The following is a 19,273-nucleotide window of genomic DNA, read 5'->3' as shown; positions in this document are numbered from 1 at the left end:
TGCCTTACACACTAGTGTCGAAGAGCGATCACTGGGAGAAGAAAAACAAAGTTACGTGACTCGACGAGGATGGGATTTGAACCCACGCGGGCACAGCCCAGGGATTTAGCAGTCCATCGCCTTAACCTCTCGGCCACCTCGTCCGCCATGCAGGCCATACGTGCAGCTTACACACTAGTGTCGAAGACTGATTACTGGGAGAACAAAAAAAAGTTACGCGACTCGATGAGGATGGAATTCGACCCCAAGCGGGCCGAGCCCAATAAATTAGCAGTCAATCTCCTTAACTTCTCGGCCACCTCGTCCACCTTGCAGGCCATTCGTGCAGCTTACACACTAGTGTCGAAGACCGATCACTCGGAAAAAAAGAAAAGTTACGCGACTCAACGAGGCTGGGATTCGAACCCACGCGGGCAGAGCTCAATACATTAGCAGTCCATCGCCTTCACCTCTCGGCAACCTCGTCCGCCTTGTAGGCTATCCGTGCAGCTTACACATTAGTGTCGAAGACCGATCACTGGGAGAACAAAAAAAGTTACGCGACTCGACGAGGATGGGATTCGAACCCACGTGGGCAGAGCCCAATGGATTAGCAGCCTATCGCCTTAACTTCTCGGCCACCTCGTCCGCCTTGCAGGCCACCCGTGAAGCTTACACACTAGTGTCGAAGACTGAGAACTGGGAGAACAATAAAATGTTACGCGACTCGACGAGGATGGGATTCGAACCCACGCGAGCCGAGCCCAATAAATTAGCAGTCAATCCTTAAACTCTCGGCAACCTTGTCCGCCTTGCTGGCCATTCGTGCAGATTTCACCCTAGTGTTGAAGACCGATCACTGGGAGAAAAAAAAAGTTACACGACTCGACGAGGATGGGATTCGAACACACGCGGGCAGAGCTCAATAGATTTGATTTGATTTCATTTGAATCCTTAACCTCTCGGCCACCTTGTCCGCATTGCACCCCATTCATGCAGCTTACACACTAGTGTCGAAGACCGATCACTGGGAGAAGAAAAAAAAGTTACGCGACTCGACGAGGATGGGATTCGAACCCACGCGGGCAGAGCCCAATAGATTAGCAGCCCATCGCCTCAACCTCTCGGCCACGTCGTCTGCCTTGCAGGCCTTTCGTGCAGCTTACACACTAGTGTCGTAGACAGATCACTGGGAGAAAAAACAAGTTACGCAACTCGACGAGGATGGGACTCGAACCCACGCGGGCAGAGCCCAATGGATTAGCAGTCCATCGCCATAACCTCTCGGCCACCTTGTCCGCCTTGCATCCCATCCGTGCAGCTTACATACTAGTGTCATAGACCCATCACTGGGAGAACAAAAAAAATTACGCGACACGACGAGGATGGGATTCGAACCCACGCGGGCAGAGCCCAATAAATTAGCAGTTCATCGCCTTAACCTCTCGGCCACCTCGTCCGCCTTGAAGGCCATCCGTGCAGCTTACACAGTATTGTCGAAGACCGATCACTGGGAGAACAAACAAAAGTTACGCGACTCGACGAAGATGGGAGTCGAACCCACGTGGGCAGAGCCCAATGGATTAGCAGTTCATCGCCTTAACCTCTCGGCCACCTCGTCCACCTTGCAGGCCATTCGTGCAGCTTACACACTAGTGTCGTAGACAGATCACTGGGAGAACAAAAAAAAAGTTTCGCGACTTGACCAGGATGAGATTCGAGCCCACGCGAGCAGAGCCCAATGGATAAGTAGTCCATCACCTTAACCTCTCGGCCACCTCGTCCGCCTTGCAGTCCACTTGTGCAGCTTACACACTAGTGTCGAAGACTGATTACTAGGAAAACAAAAAAAAAGTTACGCGACTCGACGAGGTTGGGATTCGAACCCATGCGGGCCGAGCCCAATAAATTAGCAGTCAATCTCCTTCTTGGCCACCTCGTCCGCCTTGCAGGCCATACATGCAGCTTACACAGTAGTGTCGAAGACCGATCACTGGGAGAAAAAAAAGTTACTCGACTCGACGAGGATGGCATTCGAACCCACGTGGGCAGAGCTCAATGATTTAGCAGTCCATCGCCTTAACCTCTCGGCCACCTCGTTCGCCTAGCAGTCCACCTGTGCAGCTTACACACTAGTGTCGTAGACAGATCACTTGGAGAACAAAAAAAAGTTACGCGACTCGACGAGGATAGGATTGAAACCCACGCGGGCAGAGCCCAGGGATTTAGCAGTCCATCGCCTTAACCTCTCGGCCACCTTGTCCGCCTTGCAGGCCATCCGTGCAGCTTACACACTAGGGTCGAAGACCGATCACTGGGAGAACAAAAACAAAGTTACGCGACTCGACGAGGATGGGATTCGTACCCACGCGGGCCGAGCCCTATGGATTAGAAGTCCATCGCCTTAACTTCTCGGCCATCTCTTCCGCCTTGCAGGCCATCCGTGCAGCTTACACACTAGTGTCGTAGAGAGATCACTGGGCGAACAAAAAAAAGTTACGCAACTCGACGAGGATGGGAGTGGAACCCACGCGCGAAGAGCCCAATGGATTAGCAGTCCATCGCCTAAACTTCTCGGCCACCTCGTCCGCCTTGCTGGCCATCTGTGCAGCTTACAAACTAGTGTCGTAGACCGATGACAGGTAGAACAAAAAAAAGTTTCGTGACTCGACGAGAATGGGATTCGAAGCCACGCGGGCAGAGCCCAATGGATTAGCAGTCCATCGCCTTAACTTCTCGGCCACCTCGTCCGCCTTGCTGGCCATCTGTGCAGCTTACACACTAGTGTCGTAGACCGATGACTGGTAGAACAAAAAAAAGTTTCGTGACTCGACGAGGATGGGATTCGAACCCACGCGGGCAGAGCCCAATGGATTAGCAGTCCATCGCCTTAACCTCCCGGCCACCTCGTCCGCCTTGCAAGCCATTCGTGCAGCTTACTCACTAGTGTCATAGACAGATCACTGAAAGCACAAAAAAAAAGTTACGCGACTCGACGAGGATGGGATTCGAACCCACGCGGGCAGAGCCCAATGGATTAGCAGTCCATCGCCTTAACCTCACGGCCACCTCGTCCGCCTTGCACCCCATCCGTGCAGCTTACACACACGATCACTGGGAGAAGAAAAAAAGTTACGCGACGTGACGAGATGGGATTCGAACCCACGCGGGCAGAGCCCCATGGATCAGCAGTCCATCGCCTTAACTTCTCGGCCACCTCGTCCGCCTTGCAGGCCTTTCGTGCAGCTTACTCACTAGTGTCATAGACAGATCACTGAAAGAACAGAAAAAAAGTTACGCGACTCGACGAGGATGAGATTCAAACCCACGCGGGCAGCGCCCAATGAATTAGCAGTCCATCGCCTTAACCACTCGGTCACATCGTCCGCCTTGCAGGCCATCCATGCAGCTTACACGCTAGTGTCGAAGACCGATCACTGGGAGAACAAAAACAAGGTTACGCGACTCGACGAGGATCGGATTCGAACCCACGCGGGCAGAGCTCAATGGATTAGCAGTCCATCGCCTTAACCTCTCGGCCACCTCGTCCGTCTTGCAGGCCATCCGTGCAGCTTACACACTATTGTCGAAGACCGATCACTGGGAGAACAAAAAATGTTACGCGACTCAACGAGGATGGGATTTGAACCCACGCGGGCAGAGCCCAATGGATTAGCAGTCCATCGCCTTCACCTGTCGGCCACCTCGTCCGCCTTGCAGGCAATTCGTGCAGCTTACACACTAGTGTCGAAGACCAACAGCTCGGAGAAAAAAAAGTTACGCGACTCGACAAGGATGGGATTCGAACCCACGCGGGCAGAGCTGAATGGATTAGCCGTCCATCGCCTTAACCTCTCGGCCACCTCGTCCGCCTTGCACCCCAACCGTGCAGCTTACACACTAGTGTCGTAGACGGAGCACTGGGAGAACAAAAAAAAAGTTACGCGACTCGACGAGGATGGGATTAAATCCCACGCGAGCAGCGCCCAGGGATTTAGCAGTCTATCGCCTTAACCTCTCGGCCACCTCGTCCGCCTTGCAGTCCACCCGTGCAGCTTACACACTAGTGTCGAAGACTGATTACTGGGAGAACAAAAAAAAGTTACGCGACTCGACGTGGATGGGATTCGAACCCACGCGGGCCGAGCCCAATAAATTAGCAGTCAATCTCCTTAACCTCTCGGCCACCTCGTCCGCCTTGCAGGCCATACATGCAGCTTACACACTAGTGTCGAAGACCGATCACTGGGAGAACAAAAAAAGTTACGCGACTCGACGACGATGGGATTCAAACCCACGCGGTCAGATCCCAATGGATTAGCAGTCCATCGCCTTAACCTCTGGGCCACCTCGTCGAGCCTTGCAAGCCATTCGTGCAGCTTACACCCTAGTGTCGTAGACAGATCACTGAAAGAACAAAAAAAAGTTACGCAACTCGACGAGGATGGGATTCAAACCCAAGCGGGCAGAGCCCAATGAATTAGCAGTCCATCGCCTTAACATCTCTTTCACCTCGTCCGCCTTGCAGGGCATCTGTGCAGCTTACACATTAGTGTCGAAGACCAATCACTGGGAGAACAGAAAAAAAGTTACGCTACTCGACGACGATGGGATTCGAACCCACGCGGGCAGAGCCCATTGGATTAGCAGTCCATCGCCTTAACCTCTCGGCCACCTCGTCCGCCTTGTAGGCCATTCGTGCAGCTTACACACTAGTGACGAAGATCGATCACTGCGAGAACAAAAAAAGTTACGTGACTCCACGAGGACGGGATTCAAACGCAAGTGGGCAGAGCCCAATGAATTAGCAGTCCATCGCCTTAACCTTTCGGTCACCTCGTCCGCCTTGCAGGGCATCTGTGCAGCTTACACACTAGTGTGGAATACCGATTACTGCGAGAACAAAAAAAAGTTACGCGACTCGACAAGGAAGGGATTCGAACCCACGCGGGCAGAACCCAATGAATTAGCAGTCCATCGCCTTAACCTCTCGGACACCTCGTTCGCCTTGCAGGCCATCCGTGCAGCTTACACACTAGTGTCGAAGACCGATCACTGCGAGAACAACAAAAAGTTGTGCGACTCGACGAGGTTGGGGTTCGAACCCACGCGGGCAGAGCCCAATGGATTAGAAGTCCATCGCCTTAACCTGTCGGCCAGCTCGTTCGCCTTGCAGGCCATCCGTGCAGCTTACACACTATTGTCGAAGACCGATCACTGGGAGAACAAAAAATGTTACGCGACTCGACGAGGATGGGATTCGAACCAACGCGGGCAGAGCCCAATGGATTAGCAGTCCATCGCCTTAACCTGTCGGCCACCTCATCCGCCTTGTAGGCTACCCGTGCAGCTTACACATTAGTGTCGAATACTGATTACTGGGAGAACAAAAAAAAGTTACGCGACTCGACGACGATAGGATTTGAACCCACGCGCGCACATCCCAGGTATTTAGCAGTCCATCGCCTTAACCTCTCGGCCACCTCGTCCGCCATGCTGGCCATACGTGCAGCTTACACACTGGTGTCGAAGACCGATCACTGGGAGAACAAAAACAAAGTTACGCGACTCGACGAGGATGGGATTCGAACCCACGCGGGCAGAGCCCCATGGATCAGCAGTCCATCGCCTTAACTTTTCGGCCACCTCGTCCGCCTTGCAGGCCTTTCGTGCAGCTTACTCACTAGTGTCCTAGACAGATCACTGAAAGAACAGAAAAAAAGTTACGCGACTCGACGAGGATGAGATTCAAACCCACGCGGGCAGCGCCCAATGAATTAGCAGTCCATCGCCTTAACCTCTCGGTCACATCGTCCGCCTTGCAGGCCATCCATGCAGCTTACACACTAGTGTCGAAGACCGATCACTGGGAGAACAAAAAAAGTTACGCGACTCGACGAGGATGGGATTCGAACCCACGTGGGCAGAGCCCAATGGATTAGCAGCCTATCGCCTTAACTTCTCGGCCACCTCGTCCGCCTTGCAGGCCACCCGTGAAGCTTACACACTAGTGTCGAAGACTGAGAACTGGGAGAACAATAAAATGTTACGCGACTCGACGAGGATGGGATTCCAACCCACGCGAGCCGAGCCCAATGGATTAGCTTTCCATCTAACCTCTCGGCCACCTCGTCCGCCTTGCAGGCCATTCGTGCAGCTTACACACTAGTGTCGAAGACTGATTACTGGGAGAACAAAAAAAAATATGCGACTCGACGAGGATGGGATTCGAACCCACGCGGGCCGACCCCAATAAATTAGCAGTCAATCTACTTAACCTCTCGGCCACCTCGTCCGCCTTGCAGGCAATTCGTGCAGCTTACACACTAGTGTCGAAGACCAACAGCTCGGAGAAAAAAAAAGTTACGCGACTCGACGAGGATGGGATTCGAACCCACGCGGGCAGAGCTGAATGGATTAGCCGTCCATCGCCCTAACCTCTCGGCCACCTCGTCCGCCTTGCACCCCAACCGTGCAGCTTACACACTAGTGTCGTAGACGGAGCACTGGGAGAACAAAAAAAAGTTACGCGACTCGACGAGGATGGGATTAAATCCCACGCGGGCAGAGCCCAGCCATTTAGCAGTCTATCGCCTTAACCTCTCGGCCACCTCGTCCGCCTTGCACTCCACCCGTGCAGCTTACACACTAGTGTCGAAGACTGATTACTGGGAAAACAAAAAAAAGTTACGCGACTCGACGAGGATAGGATTCGAACCCACGCGGGCCGAGCCCAATAAATTAGCAGTCAATCTCCTTAACCTCTCGGCCACCTCGTCCGCCTTGCAGGCCATACATGCAGCTTACACACTAGTGTCGAAGACCGATCACTACGAGAACAACAAAAAGTTGTGCGACTCGACGAGGTTGGGATTCGAACCCACGCGGGCAGAGCCCAATGGATTAGCAGTCCATCGCCTTAACCTTTCGGCCAGCTCGTTCGCCTTGCAGGCCATTCGTGTAGCTTACACACTATTGTCGAAGACCGATCACTGCGAGAACAACAAAAAGTTGTGCGACTCGACGAGGTTGGGGTTCAAACCCACGCGGGCAGAGCCCAATGGATTAGAAGTCCATCGCCTTAACCTGTCGGCCAGCTCGTTCGCCTTGCAGGCCATCCGTGCAGCTTACACACTAGTGTCGAAGACCGATCACTGGGAGAACAAAAAAAGTTACGCGACTCGACGACGATGGGATTCAAACCCACGCGGTCAGATCCCAATGGATTAGCAGTCCATCGCCTTAACCTCTGGGCCACCTCGTCGAGCCTTGCAAGCCATTCGTGCAGCTTACACCCTAGTGTCGTAGACAGATCACTGAAAGAACAAAAAAAAGTTACGCAACTCGACGAGGATGGGATTCAAACCCAAGCGGGCAGAGCCCAATGAATTAGCAGTCCATCGCCTTAACATCTCTTTCACCTCGTCCGCCTTGCAGGGCATCTGTGCAGCTTACACATTAGTGTCGAAGACCAATCACTGGGAGAACAGAAAAAAAGTTACGCTACTCGACGACGATGGGATTCGAACCCACGCGGGCAGAGCCCATGGGATTAGCAGTCCATCGCCTTAACCTCTCGGCCACCTCGTCCGCCTTGTAGACCATTCGTGCAGCTTACACACTAGTGACGAAGACCGATCACTGCGAGAACAAAAAAAGTTACGTGACTCCACGAGGACGGGATTCAAACGCAAGTGGGCAGAGCCCAATGAATTAGCAGTCCATCGCCTTAACCTCTCGGTCACCTCGTCCGCCTTGCAGGGCATCTGTGCAGCTTACACACTAGTGTGGAATACCGATTACTGCGAGAACAAAAAAAAGTTACGCGACTCGACAAGGAAGGGATTCGAACCCTCGCGGGCAGAACCCAATGAATTAGCAGTCCATCGCCTTAACCTCTCGGACACCTCGTCCGCCTTGCAGGCCATCCGTGCAGCTTACACACTAGTGTCGCAGACCGATCAATGCGAGAACAACAAAAAGTTGTGCGACTCGACGAGGTTGGGGTTCGAACCCACGCGGGCAGAGCCCAATGGATTAGAAGTCCATCGCCTTACCCTGTCGGCCAGCTCGTTCGCCTTGCAGGCCATCCGTGCAGCTTACACACTATTGTCGAAGACCGATCACTGGGAGAACAAAAAATGTTACGCGACTCGACGAGGATGGGATTCGAACCAACGCGGGCAGAGCCCAATGGATTAGCAGTCCATCGCCTTAACCTGTCGGCCACCTCATCCGCCTTGTAGGCTACCCGTGCAGCTTACACATTAGTGTCGAAGACTGATTACTGGGAGAACAAAAAAAAGTTACGCGACTCGACGAGGATGGGATTTGAACCCACGCGGGCACATCCCAGGTATTTAGCAGTCCATCGCCTTGACCTCTCGGCCACCTCGTCCGCCATGCTGGCCATACGTGCAGCTTACACACTAGTGTCGAAGACCGATCACTGGGAGAACAAAAACAAAGTTACGCGACTCGACGAGGATGGGATTCGAACCCACGCGGGCAGAGCCCCATGGATCAGCAGTCCATCGCCTTAACTTCTCGGCCACCTCGTCCGCCTTGCAGGCCTTTCGTGCAGCTTACTCACTAGTGTCCTAGACATATCACTGAAAGAACAGAAAAAAAGTTACGCGACTCGACGAGGATGAGATTCAAACCCACGCGGGCAGCGCCCAATGAATTAGCAGTCCATCGCCTTAACCTCTCGGTCACATCGTCCGCCTTGCAGGCCATCCATGCAGCTTACACACTAGTGTCGAAGACCGATCACTGGGAGAACAAAAAAAGTTACGCGACTCGACGAGGATGGGATTCGAACCCACGTGGGCAGAGCCCAATGGATTAGCAGCCTATCGCCTTAACTTCTCGGCCACCTCGTCCGCCTTGCAGGCCACCCGTGAAGCTTACACACTAGTGTCGAAGACTGAGAACTGGGAGAACAATAAAATGTTACGCGACTCGACGAGGATGGGATTCGAACCCACGCGAGCCGAGCCCAATGGATTAGCTTTCCATCTAACCTCTCGGCCACCTCGTCCGCCTTGCAGGCCATTCGTGCAGCTTACACACTAGTGTCGAAGACTGATTACTGGGAGAACAAAAAAAAATATGCGACTCGACGAGGATGGGATTCGAACCCACGCGGGCCGACCCCAATAAATTAGCAGTCAATCTACTTAACCTCTCGGCCACCTCGTCCGCCTTGCAGGCAATTCGTGCAGCTTACACACTAGTGTCGAAGACCAACAGCTCGGAGAAAAAAAAAGTTACGCGACTCGACGAGGATGGGATTCGAACCCACGCGGGCAGAGCTGAATGGATTAGCCGTCCATCGCCCTAACCTCTCGGCCACCTCGTCCGCCTTGCACCCCAACCGTGCAGCTTACACACTAGTGTCGTAGACGGAGCACTGGGAGAACAAAAAAAAGTTACGCGACTCGACGAGGATGGGATTAAATCCCACGCGGGCAGAGCCCAGCCATTTAGCAGTCTATCGCCTTAACCTCTCGGCCACCTCGTCCGCCTTGCACTCCACCCGTGCAGCTTACACACTAGTGTCGAAGACTGATTACTGGGAAAACAAAAAAAAGTTACGCGACTCGACGAGGATGGGATTCGAACCCACGCGGGCCGAGCCCAATAAATTAGCAGTCAATCTCCTTAACCTCTCGGCCACCTCGTCCGCCTTGCAGGCCATACATGCAGCTTACACACTAGTGTCGAAGACCGATCACTACGAGAACAACAAAAAGTTGTGCGACTCGACGAGGTTGGGATTCGAACCCACGCGGGCAGAGCCCAATGGATTAGCAGTCCATCGCCTTAACCTGTCGGCCAGCTCGTTCGCCTTGCAGGCCATTCGTGTAGCTTACACACTATTGTCGAAGACCGATCACTGGGAGAACAGAAAAAAAGTTACGCTACTCGCCGACGATGGGATTCGAACCCACGCGGGCAGAGCCCATTGGATTAGCAGTCCATCGCCTTAACCTCTCGGCCACCTCGTCCGCCTTGTAGGCCATTCGTGCAGCTTACACACTAGTGACGAAGACCGATCACTGCGAGAACAAAAAAAGTTACGTGACTCCACGAGGACGGGATTCAAACGCAAGCGGGCAGAGCCCAATGAATTAGCAGTCCATCGCCTTAACCTCTCGGTCACCTCGTCCGCCTTGCAGGGCATCTGTGCAGCTTACACACTAGTGTGGAATACCGATTACTGCGAGAACAAAAAAAAGTTACGCGACTCGACAAGGAAGGGATTCGAACCCACGCGGGCAGAACCCAATGAATTAGCAGTCCATCGCCTTAACCTCTCGGACACCTCGTCCGCCTTGCAAGCCATCCGTGCAGCTTACACACTAGTGTCGAAGACCGATCACTGCGAGAACAACAAAAATTTGTGCGACTCGACGAGGTTGGGATTCGAACCCACGCGGGCAGAGCCCAATGGATTAGAAGTCCATCGCCTTAACCTGTCGGCCAGCTCGTTCGCCTTGCAGGCCATCCGTGCAGCTTACACACTATTGTCGAAGACCGATCACTGGGAGAACAAAAAATGTTACGCGACTCGACGAGGATGGGATTCGAACAAACGCGGGCAGAGCCCAATGGATTAGCAGTCCATCGCCTTAACCTGTCGGCCACCTCATCCGCCTTGTAGGCTACCCGTGCAGCTTACACTTTAGTGTCGAAGACTGATTACTGGGAGAACAAAAAAAAGTTACGCGACTCGACGAGGATGGGATTTGAACCCACGCGGGCACATCGCTGGTATTTAGCAGTCCATCGCCTTAACCTCTCGGCCACCTCGTCCGCCATGCTGGCCATACGTGCAGCTTACACACTAGTGTCGAAGACCGATCACTGGGAGAACAAAAACAAAGTTACGCGACTCGACGAGGATGGGATTCGAACCCACGTGGGCAGAGCTCAATGGATTAGCAGTCCATCGCCTTAACCTCTCGGCCACCTCGTCCGTCTTGCAGGCCATCCGTTCAGCTTACACACTATTGTCGAAGTCCGATCACTGGGAGAACAAAAAATGTTACGCGACTCAACGAGGATGGGATTGGAACCCACGCGGGCAGAGCCCAATGGATTAGCAGTCCATCGCCTTCACCTGTCGGCCACCTCGTCCGCCTTGCAGCCCATCCGTGCAGCTTACACACTAGTGTCGAATTCCGATCACTGGGAGAACAAAAAAAAAGTTACGCGACTCGACGAGGATGGGATTCCAACCCACGCGGGCAGAGCCCAATGGATTAGCAGTCCATCGCTTTAACCTGTCGGCCAGCTCGTCCGCCTTGCAGGCCATTCGTGCAGCTTACACACTAGCTTCGTAGACAGATCACTGGGAGAACAAAAAAAAAGTTACGCGACTCAACGAGGATGGGATTCGAAACCACGCGGGTAGAGCCCAATGAATTAGCAGTCCATCGTCCTAACCTATCAGCCACGTCGTCCGCCTTGCAGGCCATCCCTGCAGCTTACACACTAGTGTCGTAGACCGATGACTGGGAGAACAAAAAAAAAGTTTCGCGACTCGACGAGGATGGGATTCAAACCCACGCGGGCAGAGCCCAATGAATTAGCAGTCCATCGCCTTAACCTCTCGGCTACCTCGTCCGCCTTGCAGGCCATCCGTGCACCTTACACACTAGTGTCGAAGACCGATCACTGGGAGAACAAAAAAAGTTACGCGACTCGTCGAGGATGGGATTCGAACCCACGCGGGCAGAGCCCAATGGATTAGCAGTCCATCGCCTTCACCTGTCGGCCACCTCATCCGCCTTGCAGGCTACCCGTGCAGCTTACACACTAGTGTCGAAGATTTATTACTGGGAGAACAAAAAAAGTTACGCGACTCGACGAGGATGGGATTTGAACCCACGCGGGCACAGCCCTGGGATTTAGCAGTCCATCGCCTTAACCTCTCGGCCAGCTCGTCCGCCATGCAGGCCATACGTGCAGCTTACACACTAGTGTCGAAGACTGATTACTGGGAGAACAAAAAAAAGTTACGCGACTCGATGAGGATGGAATTCGAACCCACGCGGGCCGAGCCCAATAAATTAGCAGTCAATCTCCTTGACATCTCGGCCACCTCGTCCACCTTGCAGGCCATTCGTGCAGCTTACACACTAGTGTCGAAGACCGATCACTCGGAAAAAAAGAAAAGTTACGCGACTCAACGAGGCTGGGATTCGAACCCACGCGGGCAGAGCTCAATACATTAGCAGTCCATCGCCTTCACCTCTCGGCCACCTCGTCCGCCTTGTAGGCTATCCGCGCAGCTGACACATTAGTGTCGAAGACCGATCACTGGGAAAACAAAAAAAGTTACGCGACTCGACGAGGATGGGATTCGAACCCACGCGGGCAGAGCCCAATGGATTAGCAGCCCATCGCCTTAACTTCTCGGCCACCTCGTCCGCCTTGCAGGCCACCCGTGAAGCTTACACACTAGTGTCGAAGACTGAGAACTGGGAGGACAATAAAATGTTACGCGACTCAACGAGGATGGGATTCGAACCCACGCGAACCGAGCCCAATAAATTAGCAGTCAATCCTTAAACTCTCGGCCACCTTGTCCGCCTTGCAGGCCATTCGTGCAGCTTTCACACTAGTGTTGAAGACCGATCACTGGGAGAAAAAAAAAGTTACGCGACTCGACGAGGATGGGATTCGAACCCACGCGGGCAGAGCTGAATGGATTAGCCGTCCATCGCCCTAACCTCTCGGCCACCTCGTCCGCCTTGCACCCCAACCGTGCAGCTTACACACTAGTGTCGTAGACGGAGCACTGGGAGAACAAAAAAAAGTTACGCGACTCGACGAGGATGGGATTAAATCCCACGCGGGCAGAGCCCAGCCATTTAGCAGTCTATCGCCTTAACCTCTCGGCCACCTCGTCCGCCTTGCACTCCACCCGTGCAGCTTACACACTAGTGTCGAAGACTGATTACTGGGAAAACAAAAAAAAGTTACGCGACTCGACGAGGATGGGATTCGAACCCACGCGGGCCGAGCCCAATAAATTAGCAGTCAATCTCCTTAACCTCTCGGCCACCTCGTCCGCCTTGCAGGCCATACATGCAGCTTACACACTAGTGTCGAAGACCGATCACTACGAGAACAACAAAAAGTTGTGCGACTCGACGAGGTTGGGATTCGAACCCACGCGGGCAGAGCCCAATGGATTAGCAGTCCATCGCCTTAACCTGTCGGCCAGCTCGTTCGCCTTGCAGGCCATTCGTGTAGCTTACACACTATTGTCGAAGACCGATCACTGGGAGAACAGAAAAAAAGTTACGCTACTCGCCGACGATGGGATTCGAACCCACGCGGGCAGAGCCCATTGGATTAGCAGTCCATCGCCTTAACCTCTCGGCCACCTCGTCCGCCTTGTAGGCCATTCGTGCAGCTTACACACTAGTGACGAAGACCGATCACTGCGAGAACAAAAAAAGTTACGTGACTCCACGAGGACGGGATTCAAACGCAAGCGGGCAGAGCCCAATGAATTAGCAGTCCATCGCCTTAACCTCTCGGTCACCTCGTCCGCCTTGCAGGGCATCTGTGCAGCTTACACACTAGTGTGGAATACCGATTACTGCGAGAACAAAAAAAAGTTACGCGACTCGACAAGGAAGGGATTCGAACCCACGCGGGCAGAACCCAATGAATTAGCAGTCCATCGCCTTAACCTCTCGGACACCTCGTCCGCCTTGCAAGCCATCCGTGCAGCTTACACACTAGTGTCGAAGACCGATCACTGCGAGAACAACAAAAATTTGTGCGACTCGACGAGGTTGGGATTCGAACCCACGCGGGCAGAGCCCAATGGATTAGAAGTCCATCGCCTTAACCTGTCGGCCAGCTCGTTCGCCTTGCAGGCCATCCGTGCAGCTTACACACTATTGTCGAAGACCGATCACTGGGAGAACAAAAAATGTTACGCGACTCGACGAGGATGGGATTCGAACAAACGCGGGCAGAGCCCAATGGATTAGCAGTCCATCGCCTTAACCTGTCGGCCACCTCATCCGCCTTGTAGGCTACCCGTGCAGCTTACACTTTAGTGTCGAAGACTGATTACTGGGAGAACAAAAAAAAGTTACGCGACTCGACGAGGATGGGATTTGAACCCACGCGGGCACATCGCTGGTATTTAGCAGTCCATCGCCTTAACCTCTCGGCCACCTCGTCCGCCATGCTGGCCATACGTGCAGCTTACACACTAGTGTCGAAGACCGATCACTGGGAGAACAAAAACAAAGTTACGCGACTCGACGAGGATGGGATTCGAACCCACGTGGGCAGAGCTCAATGGATTAGCAGTCCATCGCCTTAACCTCTCGGCCACCTCGTCCGTCTTGCAGGCCATCCGTTCAGCTTACACACTATTGTCGAAGTCCGATCACTGGGAGAACAAAAAATGTTACGCGACTCAACGAGGATGGGATTGGAACCCACGCGGGCAGAGCCCAATGGATTAGCAGTCCATCGCCTTCACCTGTCGGCCACCTCGTCCGCCTTGCAGCCCATCCGTGCAGCTTACACACTAGTGTCGAATTCCGATCACTGGGAGAACAAAAAAAAAGTTACGCGACTCGACGAGGATGGGATTCCAACCCACGCGGGCAGAGCCCAATGGATTAGCAGTCCATCGCTTTAACCTGTCGGCCAGCTCGTCCGCCTTGCAGGCCATTCGTGCAGCTTACACACTAGCTTCGTAGACAGATCACTGGGAGAACAAAAAAAAAGTTACGCCACTCAACGAGGATGGGATTCGAAACCACGCGGGTAGAGCCCAATGAATTAGCAGTCCATCGTCCTAACCTATCAGCCACGTCGTCCGCCTTGCAGGCCATCCCTGCAGCTTACACACTAGTGTCGTAGACCGATGACTGGGAGAACAAAAAAAAAAGTTTCGCGACTCGACGAGGATGGGATTCAAACCCACGCGGGCAGAGCCCAATGAATTAGCAGTCCATCGCCTTAACCTCTCGGCTACCTCGTCCGCCTTGCAGGCCATCCGTGCACCTTACACACTAGTGTCGAAGACCGATCACTGGGAGAACAAAAAAAGTTACGCGACTCGTCGAGGATGGGATTCGAACCCACGCGGGCAGAGCCCAATGGATTAGCAGTCCATCGCCTTCACCTGTCGGCCACCTCATCCGCCTTGCAGGCTACCCGTGCAGCTTACACACTAGTGTCGAAGATTTATTACTGGGAGAACAATAAAAGTTACGCGACTCGACGAGGATGGGATTTGAACCCACGCGGGCACAGCCCTGGGATTTAGCAGTCCATCGCCTTAACCTCTCGGCCAGCTCGTCCGCCATGCAGGCCATACGTGCAGCTTACACACTAGTGTCGAAGACTGATTACTGGGAGAACAAAAAAAAGTTACGCGACTCGATGAGGATGGAATTCGAACCCACGCGGGCCGAGCCCAATAAATTAGCAGTCAATCTCCTTGACATCTCGGCCACCTCGTCCACCTTGCAGGCCATTCGTGCAGCTTACACACTAGTGTCGAAGACCGATCACTCGGAAAAAAAGAAAAGTTACGCGACTCAACGAGGCTGGGATTCGAACCCACGCGGGCAGAGCTCAATACATTAGCAGTCCATCGCCTTCACCTCTCGGCCACCTCGTCCGCCTTGTAGGCTATCCGCGCAGCTGACACATTAGTGTCGAAGACCGATCACTGGGAAAACAAAAAAAGTTACGCGACTTGACGAGGATGGGATTCGAACCCACGCGGGCAGAGCCCAATGGATTAGCAGCCCATCGCCTTAACTTCTCGGCCACCTCGTCCGCCTTGCAGGCCACCCGTGAAGCTTACACACTAGTGTCGAAGACTGAGAACTGGGAGGACAATAAAATGTTACGCGACTCAACGAGGATGGGATTCGAACCCACGCGAACCGAGCCCAATAAATTAGCAGTCAATCCTTAAACTCTCGGCCACCTTGTCCGCCTTGCAGGCCATTCGTGCAGCTTTCACACTAGTGTTGAAGACCGATCACTGGGAGAAAAAAAAAGTTACGCGACTCGACGAGGATGGGATTCGAACACACGCGGGCAGAGCTCAATAGATTTGATTTGGTTTGATTTGAATCCTTGACCTCTCGGCCACCTTGTCCGCATTGCACCCCATTCATGCAGCTTACACACTAGTGTCGAAGACCGATCACTGGGAGAAGAAAAAAAAGTTACGCGACTCGACGAGGATGGGATTCGAACCCACGCGGGCAGTCCCCAATGGATTAGCAGTCTATCGCCTTAACCTCTCGGTCACTTCGTCCGCCTTGCAGGCCATTCGTGCAGCTTACACACTAGTGTCGTAGACAGATCACTGGGAGAACAAAAAACAAGTTACGCGACTCGATGAGGATGGGACTCAAACCCACGCGGGCAGAGCTCAGGGATTTCGCAGTCCATCGCCTTAACCTCTCGGCCACCTCGTCCGCCTTGCAGTGTACCCGTGCAGCTTACAACTCGTGTCGAAGACTGATTACTGGGAGAACAAAAAAAGTTACTCGTCTCGACGAGGATGGGATTCGAACCCACGCGGGCACAGATCAACGAACTAGCAGTCCATCGCCTTAACCTCTCGGCCATCTCGTCCGCCTAACACCCCATCCGTGCAGCTTACACACTAGTGTCGAAGAGAAATCATTGGGAGAAGAAAAAAAAGTTACGCGACTCGACGAGGATGGGATTCGAACCCGCGCAGGCCGAGCCCAATGGATAAGTAGTCCATCACCTTAACCTCTCGGCCACCTCGTCCGCTTTGCAGTCCACTTGTGCAGCTTACACACTCGTGTCGAAGACTGATTACTAGGAGAACAAAAAAAAAGTTACGCGACTCGACGAGGTTGGGATTCGAACCCACGCGGGCCGAGACCAATAAATTAGCAGTCAATCTCCTTCTTGGCCACCTCGTCCGCCTTGCAGGCCATACATGCAGCTTACACACTAGTGTCGAAGACCGATCACTGGGAGAAAAAAAAGTTACTCGACTCGACGAGGATGGCATTCGAACCCACGTGGGCAGAGCTCAATGATTTAGCAGTCCATCGCCTTAACCTCTCGGCCACCTCGTTCGCCTAGCACTCCATCCGTGCAGCTTACACACTAGTGTCGAAGACCAATCATTGGGAGAAGAAAAAAAAGTTACGCGACTCGACGAGGATGGGATTCGAACCCACGCGGGCCGAGCCCAATGGATTAGCAGTCCATCATCTTAACCTCTCGGCCACCTAGTCCGCCTTGCAGTCCACCTGTGCAGCTTACACACTAGTGTCGTAGACAGATAACTTGGAGAACAAAAAAAAGTTACGCGACTCGACGAGGATAGGATTCAAACCCACGCGGGCAGAGCCCAGGGATTTAGCAGTCCATCGCCTTAACCTCTCGGCCACCTCGTCCGCCTTGCAGGCCATCCGTGCAGCTTACACACTAGTGTCGAAGACCGATCACTGGGAGAACAAAAACAAAGTTACGCGACTCGACGAGGTTGGGATTCGTACCCACGCGGGCAGAGCCCTATGGATTAGAAGTTCATCGCCTTAACTTCTCGGCCACCTCGTCCGCCTTGCAGGCCATCCGTGCAGCTTACACACTAGTGTCGTAGAGAGATCACTGGGCGAACAAAAAAAAGTTACGCAACTCGACGAGGATGGGAGTGGAACCCACGCGCGAAGAGCCCAATGGATTAGCAGTCCATCGCCTAAACTTCTCGGCCACCTCGTCCGCCTTGCTGGCCATCTGTGCAGCTTACACACTAGTGTCGTAGACCAATGACTGGTAGAACAAAAAAAAGTTTCGTGACTCGACGAGAATGGGATTCGAAGCCACGCGGGCAGAGCCCAATGGATTTGCAGTCCATCGCCTCAACTTCTCGGCCACCTCGTCCGCCTTGCTAGCCATCTGTGCAGCTTACACACTAGTGTCGTAGACCGATGACTGGTAGAACAAAAAAAAAGTTTCGTGACTCGACGAGGATGGGATTCGAACCCACGCGGGCAGAGCCCAATGGTTTAGCAGTCCATCGCCTTAACCTCCCGGCCACCTCGTCCGCCTTGCAAGCCATTCGTGCAGCTTACTCACTAGTGTCATAGACAGATCACTGAAAGAACAGAAAAAAAGTTACGCGACTCGACGAGGATGGGATTCAAACCCACGCGGGCAGAGCCCAATGAATTAGCAGTCCATCGCCTTAACCTCTCGGTCACCTCGTCCGCCTTGCAGGCCATCTGTGCAGCTTACTCACTAGTGTCGAAGACCAACAGCTCGGTGAAAAAAAAAGTTACGCGACTCGTCGAGGATGGGATTCGAACCCACGCGGGCAGAGCTGAATGGATTAGCCGTCCATTGCCCTAACCTCTGGGCCACCTCGTCCGCCTTGCACCCCAACCGTGCAGCTTACACACTAGTGTCGTAGACGGAGCACTGGGAGAACAAAAAAAAAGTTACGCGACTCGACGAGGATGGGATTAAATCCCACGCGGGCAGAGCCCAGCAATTTAGCAGTCTATCGCCTTAACCTCTCGGCCACCTCGTCCGCTTTGCACTCCACCCGTGCAGCTTACACATTAGTGTCGAAGACTGATCACTGGGAGAACAAAAAAAGTTACGCGACTCGACGAGGATGGGATTCGAACCCACGCGGGCCGAGCACAATAAATTAGCAGTCAATCTCCTTAACCTCTCTTTCACCTCGTCCGCCTTGCAGGGCATCTGTGCAGCTTACACATTAGTGTCGAAGACCAATCACTGGGAGAACAGAAAAAAAGTCACGCGACTCGACGACGATGGGATTCGAACCCACGCGGGCAGAGCCCAATGAATTAGCAGTCCATCGCCTTAACCTCTCGGTCACCTCGTCCGCCTTGCAGGGCATCTGTGCAGCTTACACACTAGTGTCGAATACCGATTACTGCGAGAACAAAAAAAAAGTTACGCGACTCGACAAGGAAAGGATTCGAACCCACGCGGGCAGAACCCAATGAATTAGCAGTCCATCGCCTTAACCTCTCGGACACCTCGTCCGCCTTGCAGGCCATACGTGCAGCTTACACACTAGTGTCGAAGACCGATCACTGGGAGAACAACAAAAAGTTGTGCGACTCGACGAGGTTGGGTTTCGAACCCACGCGGGCAGAGCCCACTGGATTAGCAGTCCATCGCCTTAACCTGTCGGCCAGCTCGTTCGCCTTGCAGGCCATCCGTGCAGCTTACACACTATTGTCGAAGACCGATCACTGGG

At 53.4% G+C, this 19,273-nt stretch overlaps 50 non-coding genes across 50 annotated transcripts; all 50 read right to left on the bottom strand.

The window, feature by feature from the left end:
- Positions 1-61: 61 nt before the first annotated feature.
- Positions 62-143, bottom strand: TRNAS-GCU (transfer RNA serine (anticodon GCU)). Its single transcript has one exon. It is a non-coding gene; the product is annotated as a tRNA-Ser (tRNA).
- Positions 144-545: 402 nt separating this feature from the next.
- Positions 546-627, bottom strand: TRNAS-GCU (transfer RNA serine (anticodon GCU)). The gene has a single exon. It is a non-coding gene; the product is annotated as a tRNA-Ser (tRNA).
- Positions 628-1,195: 568 nt separating this feature from the next.
- Positions 1,196-1,277, bottom strand: TRNAS-GCU (transfer RNA serine (anticodon GCU)). The gene has a single exon. It is a non-coding gene; the product is annotated as a tRNA-Ser (tRNA).
- Positions 1,278-1,356: 79 nt separating this feature from the next.
- TRNAS-GCU (transfer RNA serine (anticodon GCU)) lies at positions 1,357-1,438 on the bottom strand. Its single transcript has one exon. It is a non-coding gene; the product is annotated as a tRNA-Ser (tRNA).
- Positions 1,439-1,518: 80 nt separating this feature from the next.
- On the bottom strand, positions 1,519-1,600 carry TRNAS-GCU (transfer RNA serine (anticodon GCU)). The gene has a single exon. It is a non-coding gene; the product is annotated as a tRNA-Ser (tRNA).
- A 1,047-nt stretch (positions 1,601-2,647) lies between these two features.
- Positions 2,648-2,729, bottom strand: TRNAS-GCU (transfer RNA serine (anticodon GCU)). The gene has a single exon. It is a non-coding gene; the product is annotated as a tRNA-Ser (tRNA).
- An 80-nt stretch (positions 2,730-2,809) lies between these two features.
- TRNAS-GCU (transfer RNA serine (anticodon GCU)) lies at positions 2,810-2,891 on the bottom strand. Its single transcript has one exon. It is a non-coding gene; the product is annotated as a tRNA-Ser (tRNA).
- Positions 2,892-2,972: 81 nt separating this feature from the next.
- On the bottom strand, positions 2,973-3,054 carry TRNAS-GCU (transfer RNA serine (anticodon GCU)). Its single transcript has one exon. It is a non-coding gene; the product is annotated as a tRNA-Ser (tRNA).
- Positions 3,055-3,121: 67 nt separating this feature from the next.
- On the bottom strand, positions 3,122-3,202 carry TRNAS-GCU (transfer RNA serine (anticodon GCU)). Its single transcript has one exon. It is a non-coding gene; the product is annotated as a tRNA-Ser (tRNA).
- Positions 3,203-3,446: 244 nt separating this feature from the next.
- Positions 3,447-3,528, bottom strand: TRNAS-GCU (transfer RNA serine (anticodon GCU)). Its single transcript has one exon. It is a non-coding gene; the product is annotated as a tRNA-Ser (tRNA).
- Positions 3,529-3,607: 79 nt separating this feature from the next.
- Positions 3,608-3,689, bottom strand: TRNAS-GCU (transfer RNA serine (anticodon GCU)). The gene has a single exon. It is a non-coding gene; the product is annotated as a tRNA-Ser (tRNA).
- Positions 3,690-3,766: 77 nt separating this feature from the next.
- Positions 3,767-3,848, bottom strand: TRNAS-GCU (transfer RNA serine (anticodon GCU)). The gene has a single exon. It is a non-coding gene; the product is annotated as a tRNA-Ser (tRNA).
- Positions 3,849-4,252: 404 nt separating this feature from the next.
- On the bottom strand, positions 4,253-4,334 carry TRNAS-GCU (transfer RNA serine (anticodon GCU)). Its single transcript has one exon. It is a non-coding gene; the product is annotated as a tRNA-Ser (tRNA).
- Positions 4,335-4,578: 244 nt separating this feature from the next.
- On the bottom strand, positions 4,579-4,660 carry TRNAS-GCU (transfer RNA serine (anticodon GCU)). The gene has a single exon. It is a non-coding gene; the product is annotated as a tRNA-Ser (tRNA).
- Positions 4,661-5,224: 564 nt separating this feature from the next.
- TRNAS-GCU (transfer RNA serine (anticodon GCU)) lies at positions 5,225-5,306 on the bottom strand. The gene has a single exon. It is a non-coding gene; the product is annotated as a tRNA-Ser (tRNA).
- Positions 5,307-5,549: 243 nt separating this feature from the next.
- TRNAS-GCU (transfer RNA serine (anticodon GCU)) lies at positions 5,550-5,631 on the bottom strand. Its single transcript has one exon. It is a non-coding gene; the product is annotated as a tRNA-Ser (tRNA).
- A 242-nt stretch (positions 5,632-5,873) lies between these two features.
- TRNAS-GCU (transfer RNA serine (anticodon GCU)) lies at positions 5,874-5,955 on the bottom strand. Its single transcript has one exon. It is a non-coding gene; the product is annotated as a tRNA-Ser (tRNA).
- Positions 5,956-6,837: 882 nt separating this feature from the next.
- Positions 6,838-6,922, bottom strand: TRNAS-GCU (transfer RNA serine (anticodon GCU)). The gene has a single exon. It is a non-coding gene; the product is annotated as a tRNA-Ser (tRNA).
- Positions 6,923-7,161: 239 nt separating this feature from the next.
- TRNAS-GCU (transfer RNA serine (anticodon GCU)) lies at positions 7,162-7,243 on the bottom strand. Its single transcript has one exon. It is a non-coding gene; the product is annotated as a tRNA-Ser (tRNA).
- Positions 7,244-7,487: 244 nt separating this feature from the next.
- Positions 7,488-7,569, bottom strand: TRNAS-GCU (transfer RNA serine (anticodon GCU)). The gene has a single exon. It is a non-coding gene; the product is annotated as a tRNA-Ser (tRNA).
- A 241-nt stretch (positions 7,570-7,810) lies between these two features.
- Positions 7,811-7,892, bottom strand: TRNAS-GCU (transfer RNA serine (anticodon GCU)). The gene has a single exon. It is a non-coding gene; the product is annotated as a tRNA-Ser (tRNA).
- Positions 7,893-8,133: 241 nt separating this feature from the next.
- TRNAS-GCU (transfer RNA serine (anticodon GCU)) lies at positions 8,134-8,215 on the bottom strand. The gene has a single exon. It is a non-coding gene; the product is annotated as a tRNA-Ser (tRNA).
- Positions 8,216-8,458: 243 nt separating this feature from the next.
- On the bottom strand, positions 8,459-8,540 carry TRNAS-GCU (transfer RNA serine (anticodon GCU)). The gene has a single exon. It is a non-coding gene; the product is annotated as a tRNA-Ser (tRNA).
- Positions 8,541-8,782: 242 nt separating this feature from the next.
- Positions 8,783-8,864, bottom strand: TRNAS-GCU (transfer RNA serine (anticodon GCU)). Its single transcript has one exon. It is a non-coding gene; the product is annotated as a tRNA-Ser (tRNA).
- A 721-nt stretch (positions 8,865-9,585) lies between these two features.
- On the bottom strand, positions 9,586-9,667 carry TRNAS-GCU (transfer RNA serine (anticodon GCU)). The gene has a single exon. It is a non-coding gene; the product is annotated as a tRNA-Ser (tRNA).
- A 79-nt stretch (positions 9,668-9,746) lies between these two features.
- Positions 9,747-9,831, bottom strand: TRNAS-GCU (transfer RNA serine (anticodon GCU)). The gene has a single exon. It is a non-coding gene; the product is annotated as a tRNA-Ser (tRNA).
- Positions 9,832-9,910: 79 nt separating this feature from the next.
- TRNAS-GCU (transfer RNA serine (anticodon GCU)) lies at positions 9,911-9,992 on the bottom strand. Its single transcript has one exon. It is a non-coding gene; the product is annotated as a tRNA-Ser (tRNA).
- A 241-nt stretch (positions 9,993-10,233) lies between these two features.
- TRNAS-GCU (transfer RNA serine (anticodon GCU)) lies at positions 10,234-10,315 on the bottom strand. Its single transcript has one exon. It is a non-coding gene; the product is annotated as a tRNA-Ser (tRNA).
- Positions 10,316-10,394: 79 nt separating this feature from the next.
- On the bottom strand, positions 10,395-10,479 carry TRNAR-UCU (transfer RNA arginine (anticodon UCU)). Its single transcript has one exon. It is a non-coding gene; the product is annotated as a tRNA-Arg (tRNA).
- Positions 10,480-10,881: 402 nt separating this feature from the next.
- On the bottom strand, positions 10,882-10,963 carry TRNAS-GCU (transfer RNA serine (anticodon GCU)). The gene has a single exon. It is a non-coding gene; the product is annotated as a tRNA-Ser (tRNA).
- A 79-nt stretch (positions 10,964-11,042) lies between these two features.
- Positions 11,043-11,124, bottom strand: TRNAS-GCU (transfer RNA serine (anticodon GCU)). Its single transcript has one exon. It is a non-coding gene; the product is annotated as a tRNA-Ser (tRNA).
- Positions 11,125-11,531: 407 nt separating this feature from the next.
- Positions 11,532-11,613, bottom strand: TRNAS-GCU (transfer RNA serine (anticodon GCU)). Its single transcript has one exon. It is a non-coding gene; the product is annotated as a tRNA-Ser (tRNA).
- Positions 11,614-11,692: 79 nt separating this feature from the next.
- TRNAS-GCU (transfer RNA serine (anticodon GCU)) lies at positions 11,693-11,774 on the bottom strand. The gene has a single exon. It is a non-coding gene; the product is annotated as a tRNA-Ser (tRNA).
- Positions 11,775-12,337: 563 nt separating this feature from the next.
- Positions 12,338-12,419, bottom strand: TRNAS-GCU (transfer RNA serine (anticodon GCU)). Its single transcript has one exon. It is a non-coding gene; the product is annotated as a tRNA-Ser (tRNA).
- A 562-nt stretch (positions 12,420-12,981) lies between these two features.
- TRNAS-GCU (transfer RNA serine (anticodon GCU)) lies at positions 12,982-13,063 on the bottom strand. The gene has a single exon. It is a non-coding gene; the product is annotated as a tRNA-Ser (tRNA).
- Positions 13,064-13,142: 79 nt separating this feature from the next.
- TRNAS-GCU (transfer RNA serine (anticodon GCU)) lies at positions 13,143-13,227 on the bottom strand. The gene has a single exon. It is a non-coding gene; the product is annotated as a tRNA-Ser (tRNA).
- Positions 13,228-13,306: 79 nt separating this feature from the next.
- TRNAS-GCU (transfer RNA serine (anticodon GCU)) lies at positions 13,307-13,388 on the bottom strand. Its single transcript has one exon. It is a non-coding gene; the product is annotated as a tRNA-Ser (tRNA).
- A 241-nt stretch (positions 13,389-13,629) lies between these two features.
- Positions 13,630-13,711, bottom strand: TRNAS-GCU (transfer RNA serine (anticodon GCU)). The gene has a single exon. It is a non-coding gene; the product is annotated as a tRNA-Ser (tRNA).
- Positions 13,712-13,790: 79 nt separating this feature from the next.
- On the bottom strand, positions 13,791-13,875 carry TRNAR-UCU (transfer RNA arginine (anticodon UCU)). Its single transcript has one exon. It is a non-coding gene; the product is annotated as a tRNA-Arg (tRNA).
- A 402-nt stretch (positions 13,876-14,277) lies between these two features.
- Positions 14,278-14,359, bottom strand: TRNAS-GCU (transfer RNA serine (anticodon GCU)). The gene has a single exon. It is a non-coding gene; the product is annotated as a tRNA-Ser (tRNA).
- A 79-nt stretch (positions 14,360-14,438) lies between these two features.
- On the bottom strand, positions 14,439-14,520 carry TRNAS-GCU (transfer RNA serine (anticodon GCU)). The gene has a single exon. It is a non-coding gene; the product is annotated as a tRNA-Ser (tRNA).
- Positions 14,521-14,928: 408 nt separating this feature from the next.
- TRNAS-GCU (transfer RNA serine (anticodon GCU)) lies at positions 14,929-15,010 on the bottom strand. Its single transcript has one exon. It is a non-coding gene; the product is annotated as a tRNA-Ser (tRNA).
- Positions 15,011-15,089: 79 nt separating this feature from the next.
- On the bottom strand, positions 15,090-15,171 carry TRNAS-GCU (transfer RNA serine (anticodon GCU)). Its single transcript has one exon. It is a non-coding gene; the product is annotated as a tRNA-Ser (tRNA).
- Positions 15,172-15,734: 563 nt separating this feature from the next.
- Positions 15,735-15,816, bottom strand: TRNAS-GCU (transfer RNA serine (anticodon GCU)). The gene has a single exon. It is a non-coding gene; the product is annotated as a tRNA-Ser (tRNA).
- An 893-nt stretch (positions 15,817-16,709) lies between these two features.
- On the bottom strand, positions 16,710-16,791 carry TRNAS-ACU (transfer RNA serine (anticodon ACU)). Its single transcript has one exon. It is a non-coding gene; the product is annotated as a tRNA-Ser (tRNA).
- Positions 16,792-17,188: 397 nt separating this feature from the next.
- Positions 17,189-17,274, bottom strand: TRNAS-GCU (transfer RNA serine (anticodon GCU)). The gene has a single exon. It is a non-coding gene; the product is annotated as a tRNA-Ser (tRNA).
- Positions 17,275-17,837: 563 nt separating this feature from the next.
- TRNAC-GCA (transfer RNA cysteine (anticodon GCA)) lies at positions 17,838-17,919 on the bottom strand. The gene has a single exon. It is a non-coding gene; the product is annotated as a tRNA-Cys (tRNA).
- Positions 17,920-18,000: 81 nt separating this feature from the next.
- On the bottom strand, positions 18,001-18,082 carry TRNAS-GCU (transfer RNA serine (anticodon GCU)). The gene has a single exon. It is a non-coding gene; the product is annotated as a tRNA-Ser (tRNA).
- An 81-nt stretch (positions 18,083-18,163) lies between these two features.
- TRNAS-GCU (transfer RNA serine (anticodon GCU)) lies at positions 18,164-18,245 on the bottom strand. Its single transcript has one exon. It is a non-coding gene; the product is annotated as a tRNA-Ser (tRNA).
- Positions 18,246-18,810: 565 nt separating this feature from the next.
- On the bottom strand, positions 18,811-18,892 carry TRNAS-GCU (transfer RNA serine (anticodon GCU)). The gene has a single exon. It is a non-coding gene; the product is annotated as a tRNA-Ser (tRNA).
- Between the last annotated feature and the right edge of the window lie 381 nt (positions 18,893-19,273).

Source organism: Rhipicephalus microplus, chromosome X (genome assembly GCF_043290135.1).
Source record: "Rhipicephalus microplus isolate Deutch F79 chromosome X, USDA_Rmic, whole genome shotgun sequence".
In the NCBI taxonomy this organism is placed as follows: domain Eukaryota; kingdom Metazoa; phylum Arthropoda; class Arachnida; order Ixodida; family Ixodidae; genus Rhipicephalus; species Rhipicephalus microplus.
This window is presented reverse-complemented; position numbering and strand designations above follow the sequence as displayed.